Below are 5,707 nucleotides of genomic sequence, written 5' to 3'. Positions count from 1 at the left end.
TTTGTCGAAGGAAGGTGTTTTCTATTCTTTATTCATTTCATTATCTTGCAATCTGTACAACTATATTTTTAGTGAAAAAGGTTAATCACTATTTATAGTGATTAACAACTGGACGTAGAATCTTTTGATTCGAACCAGGATAAAAATTCTGTGTTGATTTTCTTGATCCCTAAACTCTTAGCACATATTTTAACTTGTGTTGTGATCGTTACACGCTTTTCGCTATCTATATTTTATTCCGCTGCGCGACTTTATAACGGTACCGATTGTTCCTACGGTCAGGTCGAACACGGATAGTGCCTACCGCAACCTAACTCAAAAAAGAAATCCACCCTCTACCTGAACCGCTACCTGCACGGATATCCGCTTAAAAAAATTCTCAGATATTTTAAAACTCGCGAATACCCGTGGATACACGCAGATATCTACAAATATTTCAAAACGTATATTTCTATAAATTATTAAAATAAAATTTAAATAAAACTACAAAAAATAGATAAAATATAATATAAATTAAAATTTAATTTTAATTAAATTTAAACATATAAAATATAAATTAATTTTAATTTTAATTAAATTTAACTTAATAACATATAAATTACTTTTTTATTTTTATTTTTTGCGAGTTTCGGATATCCGAGTGTACGGATAGTATAATACCCACACCCGACCCGTTTATAAGTGGGTATCAACTATCCGTCGTGGATTTTATCTACGGATATTTGCGAGCGTCGATTTTTTTGTCAATCCTAACTACACCCGTATCAAATTGAAACAAATTATAAGATCGCCAGGAAAGAGGATGTACTAAAAGCAAAGTTGTGGTTGATAGTGAATGCAATTTGTTATTTGAAATTTTAGGCGTGTAATATTCCAATTTTTCTTAGAGCCAATAATTAAAAATAGAAATATCGTTGTCAATACCTAATTTTGTCCGGGTAAATAACGTTTCACAAAAATAAATAATAAAAAAAAGAACAAAAGAATAAAAAAAATATATTATTTGTTTTACTATTTACACCCCCAAATTAAATTTTTATTCCTTAATTCAATGGTCCAAAATAATCTCACACTTTTTTACTTCCTCACCACCCCTTTTCTCTTATCACACCCACTCTCCACATCACCATCCACCTCACCCTCCATATCACATTCCACATCATCTACCTTTTTCATTTACTTTTTCCACCTCATTTCCTTATTAAATTTTATATACCAACTTTTCTAATTATTCCACTTACATTTTTAATTATATTTTCTTCATCAAATTTATTTCACCTACTTTCTCCACCCACTTTTTATATTATTTCTTTCACTTATTTTCCACATTAACTTTTTCTATTCATTTTTTTATTATACTTTATTTCATCTAAATTTTTCACTAACTTTTTATATTATTTTGTTCACTTATTTTTCACATTAACTTTTACTATTTACTATATTTTATCTCACTTACCTTCTTCACCAACTTTTTATATTATTTCTTTCACTTATTTTCCACATTAACTTTTTCTATTCATTTTTTTTATTATATTTTATTTCATCTAAATTTTCCACCAACTTTTTATATTATTTCTTTCACTTATTTTTCACATTAACTTTTATTATTTACTATATTTTATTTCACGTACTTCTCCACCAACTTTTTATATTATTTCTTTCACTTATTTTCCACATTAACTTTTACTATTTACCTTTTTTCTATTATATTTTATTTCATCTAAATTTTTCACCAACTTATTATATTATTTTTATTCATCAACTTTCCTCATCCTTAACTCTATAAATACCTACATTCTCTTCACTTCAAAACACACAATTACACAATATCCATCTTTTCTCTCTCACACCAAACCACTTCATTTCCATCCCAAAACTCTACTTCATTCTTCTCTCCCACACTACATATCTTTCCACACATTCCTTATCTCCCCTATTATACACCACACATGAAACACTTCAACACACCTCTTCTCCTCCATATCAACATCTACATAGCTAGAAGCCTCTATTTTCACTCGCATCTTGATCGGACTATCATTGTCTTCTCATCCAGGTTCTTATCCCTTCACCTTTTCTTTTTGTTTTGAATTATCTTATTAAATTTGGTTTTATTATTCTATATTTGTTTTTACTGTTTTTTTTCTAAATTGTCATGAATAAACAATTTTGTTTTTTTTATCTCTAAAAACTCACAAAAAAATATAAAATTACAAAATTTAAAAGAAAATAAGCTGAATATATTTTTAATGTGTTTTATGTTTTGGACGTTGTTTTTCTCTATGTAAATATTATTATGATGTTATTGTTTTATTTTAAATACTTCGATAAATAATTTTTTTTTATTAAACCCTATGTAAATATATTTTAACAGTTAAGCACATGTGTGATCGCTTGCATCGTCCTTGTGCTAAAAAACCTTTTCCCTTTCTTATATAAAAAAAACCAAAAATATAAAATTTTCAAAAACAAAATATAAAATCTTCAAAAACTAAAAACATCCACATTTTCAAACAACAAACTATTTCTAGGTCAGAACTACGTGATCCTTGATTCTCCATCAAAAGTGGAGATACGTAGGAGTAAGGCTAGTCCTTGTCAGGTTAACTTTCCCAAAAAATCCAAATTTATCCATAATCAATTTCTCAAACAATTTCCAAACAAACTTTTCAAACAGTTTTGAAAGAACTACGTAACCCTGATTTCTCATTTTAATGAGAATACTTAGGAGCAAGGTCAATCTTTGTCGGGCACAAAAAACTAAAAAATATGTTTTGTTTCTTTAAAGTTTTATTTTAGGGGATATTTAAACATTTTGAAAACCACATCACATTCATGTATTTAGTTAAAGGTACTGCCTTAGGGTAGGCGTTGTAGGGTGCTAATACCTTACCTACACGTAACCGACTCCCGAACTTAGAATCTCATTTTCGTAGACCATGCCTTATCATTTTATGGTTTTTTCTTAGTTTTTCATAATAAACTATGGTGGCGACTCCAAATCTTTTTTCAAATCGCGTTTCATTTTTTGGATCATCGTCCCGTCGCGATTCCGGTTGCGACAATCGTTCATGAATATAACGTTATTATAATTATTCATAATATAATTAATTGTATCAAGTATAAATTTCTCAAGAAAATACATATATCTAATTTGACTAATACTTATGTATCATTAAGTTCTCATTGCTATTATAATGCATCTTCTTTGTTTTGTACTGGAGTAGTTATCACTTCCTCATTTGTTTCCATATACACATTGTAATACAAACACAAACAAGTAAGTATGAGTTAATATATAAAAGTTAATTTATAAAGCAGACATCAAACTATTAATACACATTATTTACTTGTAATAATAATAAAATCATACGATAATCATACTAGACTCAATCATCAAGATGAATCGTTGATGTGAAATCTCGAGAGGTCGTACACTTATAATGACCTCCACTCCTCATACAAAACCATGGCCAATACAATACATCATGTCATCCATAAGGTTAGCCCGTTAGCACCTATATATGGCCAAAATCAGCCGATAGATAATGACCTCCTACCACTCTCACCACATAACTCATCCTTCTCTACGTGATACTAGATGGTTATTAGAGTATCAGGATAACCTTTAATGTCGGGACTCCCAAATTAATGTGTACACTAATTTATTACAAACACTAAATCTCTCCACGAGATCCCAAGTCAAACAAATACCATCTCCATATTCATCAACAATTCACCATGATATATAAAATCATTTGTGCCCCACTTTTGTCCTAAATAGGAGTCAACGTGTCCTTCTCGCTCTTGACCATTGTCATTCCATATTTCTTGGGAACCACATGTATAAGGCTCACCCAAGTTCTGTCAGAATTGTGGTATATAACACCTGTTTGTAGTAACTTGGTGTCCTCTTTCTTTACAACCTCCATCAGTTGAGGACTCAGTCTTCTCTGAGGTTATCTCATTGGTTTAGCATCCTCCTCCAAAAGTATTCTATGCATGCAAAAAGAAGGGCTAATACCAGGAATATCTGCTAAAGTCCAGCCTATTACTTTCTTGTGATCTCTGATAACTTGTAATAGTTGTTTTTCCTGCTCATCAGTAAGCAGTGCAAATATAATAACAGGAAGTTTCCCATCCTTCTCAAGATAAGCATATTTCAAATGAGATGGTAAGGGTTTCGACTTCAAAATGGGTGGTTGTACCACAGATGGCAACATTTTATACTACAAGAAAAAACGACATTATCTACAGCCAAAATCCGTATATAAGGCCCAAAATCCGTATATAATACTTGGTTATATACAGATTACATAGGGGTAAAAATCCGTATATAATACTATCGTAGCTAGGTTTATATAAGGATATATTCGTATATAAGTTATATACGGATATATCCGTATATAATTTATATACGGATATATCCGTATATAATGGTTTTAGAAGACATAACTACATGTCCTGCATATAGATTTCCCCTTAACATATACTTAACATTCACAATATAAGCAGACCTAGACATTATACATTGCACATTGACATAAAACCAATAAGCTTGTCACATACACTTAATCCATAAAGAATACATTGTACATGAATAGATAAATATCGTTTACATCAATATAAGTGCAACATTAAACATCAGTTAAGTTCATAAACTGGTTCTAGTTCTCAATAAGTTCAACAGAAATAGAAATAAGTTGTATAAAATGCCTAATAATGCATATAATTATTTCCATCTGGTGGTTGTTGGTCCAGTGGTTGCTGGTCCGGATGTTGTTGTTCTGGTTGGACATCATTGGGTACTTGATTTTGAGCTGGAGGATTTTGGAGGTTTTAAAATTATTGTGCAGTTGCGGCTGCCAAAGGCAGAAGGAATGGCAGGAGGACGCCAATAAAGCCTTGAAACTTTTCAAGCTGCTAACCATATTGTTGTACCTGTGATCTAAGGTTAACAATTTCTTTTGAATTTTTTTGCTGAGTAGAAGAAGATGCTTGTGTCTGTTGGATGTAGCTATCGACACAGTCATCTTGGGAAGTGACATTTCCAATGCCATATACATGTCCCTTTTATTTTCCACCAGCAGCCTCTAGCCAACATCGGTTTCTCAATCTTTCCTCATCCGTAGGGTCTAGAGGACTACATATTGAGGCACCAACAGATGCAGTCTCAGATCTTATTTGAGAAAATTTTGCTTGAAATTATTCCTATTATTAGTGAATGTAAGGTTTAAAAACCGACAATGTATAATGTGATAGAGTTAGTAGAAACTTACATGGGTCCGCCTAGACCTTTCGTCCACAAATTCCCCAGCTGATTGACGAATATGTGTTTGCTGAAATATTTCATCAACATGCACAGACCGACCAAGCTCCTGTGACTGCAAACAAAATGAGTTGTTAAAAAAATTTTGTAAAGTTTATGATTAAAAATTTAAGAAATAAAATGTACAAGTTACATACCAAACGAATAGCATGCTCATGCACGCTAATAGATCCTCCAGTGTGAAAACAGCCACCCTTTTCAGATGTTCGATTCTTCTTAGTTGTTTCACACTTTTGTCTATAAAGTGGCATGTTCCACTTTTCCAGAAGAGCATTCCAAGTATCATCCCCCTGCCAATTGGGTTTTTTTCCTACAATTCTAGCTTTTTTATACATCTTTGAGAGTCTATGAGATGCCTTGGTGTGAATTTTTTTTTTT

Source organism: Vigna angularis, chromosome 6 (assembly GCF_016808095.1).
Source record: "Vigna angularis cultivar LongXiaoDou No.4 chromosome 6, ASM1680809v1, whole genome shotgun sequence".
NCBI classification, from domain to species: Eukaryota; Viridiplantae; Streptophyta; class Magnoliopsida; order Fabales; family Fabaceae; genus Vigna; species Vigna angularis.
This window is presented reverse-complemented; position numbering follows the sequence as displayed.